Here is a 7,808-nt window from a genome sequence, read left to right as displayed (position 1 = left end):
TCTGAGAGGCATCATAAATGCGATGGTGAAATGCCTTTTCTTTGTCAGCAGGAGCTACACACATAAAGGCGTTTAGGTGTCCCCACGGGTAAAAGTTCAAAGAATTCAAATCTAACGTTCGTGGATGCCATTCAATGGGTCCTCCTCTGTCTATCCGCCGGTCATTATAGGAGTTGCTGAGAACATCCCGCACAGCGCGGCTAAAATGTGCCGAAGCACCATCACGCATGTACAGCATTCTTTCAGCTATTACTCTCAAATAAAATGTTTCCAGATACACGTTGGTATGGACATTTTTCCTTTTTTGGTATGTGAAAGTCATATCCAGTTTCTTTTCCCCGTAGCTTTTAGTTACTCCCCATATAACAGATTCTGTACAACTGATCTGTAGAAGATAAACTGTTTTTCTCCATTTATATTTTCAAAGCAAGCGTGAGCACTAAATTCCAAAGCATGTTCTAATACTTGGAAAATTTTCGAAAACCATAATTTAGTTGTCGTTTACATGGATGCAAAACTTATTTCTATACACTAAGGAAGTTCAAAAATTGAGATTGTTTGAGAATCAAATCCTGAGGAAAAGATTTGAATTTGATTTAATCTATATGACTGACTGACTGATTATTTGATTCCTAGTTTAATAGATTCTAAATGGTTCTGATAATTATATGTAGTACTCAGAATTACTCTGTTTTCGGACTTCGTCCATAATCCGGTAGTTTTTAGAATATGGGCGAGCGAAGACAGTACATGCCTTAGACCGCTCGGCTACCGTGACCGGCCGACGTTCCTCTTATTCAGTGTTAATTGTGTTTGAGAATCAAATCCTGAGGAAAATATTTGAACTTGATTTAATCGATATGACTGACTGACTGATTATTTGATTCCTAGTTTAATAGATTCTAAATGGTTCTGATAATTGTATGTAGTACTCAGAATTACTGTGTTTTCGGACTTCGTCCATCATCCGGTATTTTTTAGAATACGGGCGAGCGAAGACAGTACATGCCTTAGACCGCTCGGCTACCGTGACCGGCCGACGTTCCTCTTATTCAGTGTTAATTGTTCGCTTACTTCAGCATCTCTAGAAAATAACTTTCTCTCAGGAAATAATAAGTATGTGCACTTTGAAACGAATAGCCTAGTGTAATATAATCTTTCCATTGAAATACAGCTCCTTGACGTCTGTCCGCAATTCAACATATTCCTAGCTGTACCCCATATATCGGGACCTTATCTTCCACCCACAATACGACCAGGCGTTTTGGCGTGCTGTCATGAAGGTAGCAGCGACATCGTCCTGGAAAGACGAGAGTTCCACTCTCTTTCGTTTGAAACGGAACGGATCTTAGACTAACTAAAACCGCTTCATAAATACCATTTCTTCTTAAGACATGTATAGTCGTTCAGCTGTTAAAAAAAAAATCGCATTTTATGAAAAAAGATTTTCAAAAGAACTCCTAAATTATCCACTCACACCCTCATGTCATATTTCTTCCTGCGAAGAGTAAGTAAAGTAAAGCTATCCCTGTAACAGACCGTGAAGGCCCATAGGGTTGTGAAACATCGATGCTCCAACACTTTATAGACTATCGGCTCATAGATGTCGGTAAGGTTGTCAGTCTTACACGACGGCCACCTTTATCCCCCAGGAATATTCCTGATACCCATTTTTGTTAGAGGCTAAGTCGACTATGGGGCCATATTACTGCTGGAAGAATTAGATAAATTAAAGAAATCCACCACATTGGTACTCGAATCTTCGACGTTCCTGCTTGTAACATAGTGCCTCAACCAACAACACTACCGCGTGCCCCTTCCTGCGAAGAGTATATTTTGCTCCATCTATGCCTAAGTCTTGAAAGTTGCTTTTTTTCCCCTTCAAATTTTCATCTAACATTTTTATGGATTTTGAGAAACGTATTTTCCCTTGTGGGACTCATACGCCACCCAAAACATGAAGTTTCGCATCGTGTAATTTTCTATATCCTTCTGTTATTTTATGCTTTCCATTTAGGGCGAAAATTGAAGTTTCACACCCATACAAAACAGGAAGTAAAATTAGATGTACTGGTTAGTGTACAGTAGAACTTGGTTATAACGTCATCAAAGGGACCTAAAAATAGTGTCGTTATAAACGAATGTCGTTGTAACCGAAATGGGCACTTCCACAGTAGCCCTATGTTAGTCACGTAAAAATCTACCAAAAACCGAGTTAAAATGTTGCATTTTTTAGTGAAATACGTAGTTAAGTACAGACTAACGTAACATTAACGTGGAATTGCCCAAATGTGTAATATCAAAGACATATTACAGCGCTTTTCACTGACAATACACACAGCACTAATACTGTATATTAAAGGTAGGCCTACTCACCAAATTACAGTAGATTACATCAATTGTTGTGCCTTACTGTACCTAGATACGAGTACAGTAATCAGTTATCTTCATCTGTTTCCTGTTACTTGCCCAATACACACTTTCTAAATTACGTTCAATGTACATATCAGAGAAATTCAGGAATGAAAATGACGTTACATACGAGGTTGATGCATTTGTGCATGTCGTACTAAGCAAGGTATAAAAACAGTTGCTTTATGAGGAATTAGTTCGTACCTTTGAATATTTGACGCAATAGACGAGGTGTCGCAGAAACCGATGTTGCTATAACCAAGTTTTACTGTATTTGAAACTCTAGGACTTAGGTGGCAGGGACTCAGAGTGGTTTGCTAAAGTAGTGTATCATTTCCAGGATAGCATTTCACAAATGCCTCGAACAATTTAGTTAATAGTTAGTTACCTCCATTCTCTGCATGAGAACATGCGAGAAACCTACTCACTAATGCTCAGCAACATCATTTTTTGTAACTCGCTAAAATGACGTCAGTCTTCCATAAATACCTCCAGAACATCTCATTTGAAGGTCATTTGAAGGCTTCATCTTAGTTAAACCTGAAATTTTCTTCCATTTATCTTCACTAGCAGCTACAAGAAGCTCATGCGGGAAATACGCCCAGCTATAGGCAACACGCATAAGAAGGAAGCACAAACATGGACGTCACAAAAACAAAATAACGCCGATCGGAGAGAAAGTTTCATTCTCAGAGAAGCAGGTTTTTGTGTGAACAACGATATGCAATAGCATGAAAATAAACTGCAATAGTATGTAATATGTCGTTCACGGTAGCCGAGCGGTCTAAGGCATGTATTGTCTTTGCTCGCTTGGAAACCGGGATCGTGGGTTCGAATCCCACTCAGGGCATGGATGTTCAGTTCGTGTGTGTGTGCGTGTTTCTGTGTTTGTATACAGATAGAGGCCTTGCGACGAGCTGATCACCCGCCCAAGGAGTCCTACCGAATGTGTAAGACCTAGAAAAACCGAAGTGAACGGAGAAGTTCATGGAGGTAGGCCTAGGCCCACTGGGGCTGTAGTGCCAAGGAAAAAAAAAATCTAATATACAGCGTGTTTCAAAATGATGGACCCAATTTCAGAGCCGTATATTTCACGATGGCAACATGCTATAATTACAGGAAAGTTCACAAACGATCTAACAAGTTAGTAAGTTTTGTTAACTGTTTTTATAAATGCACTACGTATATGCCCTCCACCTGCTGCACGGATGTCAAGACGACAGCTGAATTCATCCCAAACGCCTCTCAAATTGTCTTCTTCCATTAAAGCCACCGCTGCCGTTATTCTGTTTTTGGAGTCATCCAGGTTATTCGCTAAAGGTGGCACCTTGTCGAGTAGTGTTGCGTTGTTATATTATGTTTAAGCATCCTGTTGCACTCTATACGATATATGATATAAACTCCGTCCTAAGTGGAACAATTTTTTGTAAGTCTTTCTTCTTGCTTTCTTCTACACTACATGTTTCGGCCGCAAACGGCCATCATCAGGTGTATACAGTCACGTAGCTGTGTTTTTAAATTTTAAACTGGGTGCAGTGTAACAGCTACGTGAGTGTATACACCTGATGATGGCCATTTACGGCCGAAACATGTAGTGTAGAAGAAAGCAAGAAGAAAGACTTACAAAAAATTGTTCCACTTAGGACGGAGTTTATATCATATATTGTTGCGTTACCTAGCAACGAGTTGTAGCGCTATCCACAGAGAACACAGCTCCTATTTTTTGTCTGTGCGCTGGAACGCGCATACTGAGTCGTTGCCTAACAATGGTCATATTCGTCACAATATAAATATGTGTTTGAAGTAGAACAGGCATCTAGTCGGTAGACGGATGAGTTTACTTACAGGGCAGGAAGATTTAAGCTGTATTTCTGGATAACTCCCTTCTGCGCTCCTCTTAAATGTTCTGCACGCAGATGCACGTAATGAGCGCAGAATGCTGAGAGAATATCTCCACGTCTGCATGATTCAGCTCCGAAACTACACAGATTTCGGATTTTAGTGGCATCTGTACGGAGGAATCTACAGCAATCAAAAAGTTTCAGTGTCCGCTTGTAGAAAACGGCCCGTCGAACAAACATACGAGGGTTGGAACTTTAATAGTGGCAACACTGCTGTAGAGTCGCCATGCAAAGGAACCAAATAATGTCGCTTATACCACACATTAGTTACATACCTACCTTGCCTCAGAGCAAATGGACTCTCCCTTCCCGCATCACGCGCATGCGCAGTGACAAAGAACAGAGCCTCGTGTTAGCTGGAGGTCTAATGTAGTGTCACGAAGGTCATGATGTTTTCGAAACAGGAACAACGGAGTTGGATAAAGATTGAATGTGCCAGAGGCCGTACAGCACGACAGTGTCATCAAGGTCTTCAAGAGGCTTGCGGGGAATCTGCATTGCCTTACAGAACAGTGGAAAGGTGGGTAAAAGCCTTCACCGAGGGACGCCAAAATGTGGCAAACATGCGTCGGCCAGGTCGTCCTAGTGTCAGTGAAGAAGAAGTGTATGCTCTTTCCGCGTTACTGGAGAGTGATCGACGCCATACGATTCGTGAGCTGGCCCGAGGACAGGATTAGCGCATACGGCTGTGCTTCACATTCTGAAGGAACGCCTGGGCATGAGAAAAACTGCATCACGATGGGTTCCGCATGATTTGACGGAAATGCAGAAATGGCTACGATACGACGCTGCTCATAACCACTTGGAGCGCTGTGAGCGCGAAGGAAAGGCTTTCTTACGCCGTATCATTTCGCTGGATGAGATGTGGGCCAAATCGTACGAGCCACCAATGAAACACCAATCGAACGAATGGCGTCATTACGGGTCACCACGAAAATCAAAAGTTCGTCAGGACCCCAGGAATGTGAAAGTTATGGTGATTCTCGTGTACGACTCTAATGGTGTTATCCTAACACATACGTTCCCCGACAGCAGACCGTCAATGCGCAGTATTACTGTTCATTTTTGGAACACAACCTGCGACCAGCTTTGAGAAAGAAGCGGCGACACTTTCTGCAGAACCCACCCATCATTTTGCAGGACAGTGCTCGGCCTTATGCAGCGCAAGCTGTGGCTGATTTGTTCGATCGATGGGGCTGGGAAGTGCTGTACCATCCACCGTACTCCCCGGACTTAAGCCCTTGTGACTTCGACTTGATTCCTAAGATGAAGGAACCACTTCATGGCATTCACTTCAGAACTGTTCCAGAGATTCTTCAGGCAGTAGACCGCTTTATTCGAACTACCAACACAACAGGCGCTGCTAAAGGTATCCTACGACTTCCACATCGCTGTCAACGGGTTGTACACAATGCTGGCGACTACACTGAAGGAGAGTAAAACTTCGAAACATGCATCTAATTTGTATCAGTTGCAAATAAATAGTTGCCACTATTAAAGTTCCAACCCTCATATTAATAGGCTTATATTTCGGCCTCTGAGCAGACTCTGTCTTGAGAAACTGATAATCACACAGCTTTCTCTTGTGTTATCTAGCAAGAATATCCGTTTTCTGTTATGGAGAGTCTGAAATTGGACATATACCTGAGGAAAATGTAGTCTAAACAGCACATTCTCACATTATTTCAATAAGATACATTTTAATATTATCCTCCGAGCTAAGCCTGGATCCCCCAAGTGACCTCCGCACTTCAGCTGCTGCGACTCAATTGTTTTTGTTGCATTTCTCGCGTTTGCCACAAATCCTACATGACCCCGCTCGTCTGATATTGCGCGATATTCGTCCCTTTAATATTCATTAACATTTCTCATCAATTAAGTGTGACACACGATGTTGCCAAGAATTGTAATTTTCATAAAGCTTAGATTCATTCATGTCAAATTCAACGATCCAGACATCTTACACGACACTTATATCTTTCAAGAACTTGTGACAGACTTTCTTACAAATCCTCGCCAGTTGTGCCTCTTTGAGCTTCCGCAGGAAGTATTTCAGTAGTAAAATAAAATTCATTCACACCTTCTTCAAATATCAGTAGGCTAACTTAACTGTGTTAGCGTAGTGCCTCAATCAACTACGCTACCGTGTGTCCCTCATTATTCGCTGTTCCACAAATGAAGTCACTGAGAACAGTTTATCTTGCTTATCAAAGCTATACGTAACCAAACCTCACCCGTTTCGTTATTACCTGCAAATATTGGAATGTAAAAACATTCTATTGTAATTCTTGTCAAATTCTGCGCCATTTCTTCGTCTTGTCTCCAAATATTCACGTACACTGGCATAGGCCCCTTCATGTTTCGAGGTAAAGTAGCGTTTGAGACTGGTAACCTTGAATAAGAAGACGGTGTCCCCTGAAAATACGCTCAAAGAAATAAATCCTTCAACTGTCAAAAAGTATTTTTTCCCCACTCCTTAATAATGCTCTGAATTTATTATCTTTTTGTTGTTGTTTTTTTGCACTAGTTGCGCAAAGATAACTATTCGCATTTATTTTAAGAAAGGAATATTTACAATACGTCATAACTCTCAATTAATTCTAGTTGTGAACCAATAATTTCACCAAATGGATCTTAGAGAGATAGGATGGGATGGTATGGATTGGCTAGATCTGGCTCAGGATAGGGACCAGTGGAGGGCTATTGTGAACACTGATGAACCTTCGGGTTCTATAAAATGCTGGGAAATTTTTGAGTAGCTGCAGAATTGGCGGCTCCTCCAGAAGGGCTCAGTTCCATGAGTAAGCAAGTAAAATCATTCAACTGACTATCAATATCAGCTATTCACTCTGTCTCCTTCCTGTCTGCAGTCACTTCCCTTTAAATTTTGACTGCGCACTTCGATAATTGATAACTGAACCTGAACATACCATCGAGTGAAAGTGGGAATGTCGGTATCATAGCGTGCCGTAAGTTACAGTAACTTGATCATTAAATGGTTGCGACTTCTACATAATTTGCTGGGGTATCAGAGAGTTGTTGTTTCCACATTTCAATTGAATTCAACCTAATAACTTTACAATTTAGCATGGTGACGTGGTTAGCGTGGATTAGGCCATGCTTTTTGTGTTACGTCCTCTTGAACATTATGATTGTCCCCCCTACTTAACTGTGGGCACCCTATGTTTCGTGGTGTTATTGAGTTATGTGTTAACATTTTATTCTAAATTCGTCTGCCTTCCATTCGGAGAACGCGGCCACCTTGTTGGTTTAAGAAAAGATAAATAAGTAAATATCATCATTAAGCGTGAGGAACGAAACAAAAGCTTGTATGGGCTGGCTGTTACTTGCGTGCCCTAGTTTCCTAACCCCTAACCTAGTGAACACGAACAAAGTAGCCGTAGGTCGCATTTGTCCCTGACACAGATCAGTTGATACATGCTTCGTCACATGGCCTTTCAGCTCGAAGAGACACGTTAATACGCAGAGAATCTA

This window comes from Cryptotermes secundus, unplaced genomic scaffold, assembly GCF_002891405.2.
Source record: "Cryptotermes secundus unplaced genomic scaffold, Csec_1.0 scaffold257, whole genome shotgun sequence".
In the NCBI taxonomy this organism is placed as follows: domain Eukaryota; kingdom Metazoa; phylum Arthropoda; class Insecta; order Blattodea; family Kalotermitidae; genus Cryptotermes; species Cryptotermes secundus.
The sequence above is the reverse complement of the archived record's forward strand: the minus strand, read 5'-3'. Positions refer to the sequence as shown.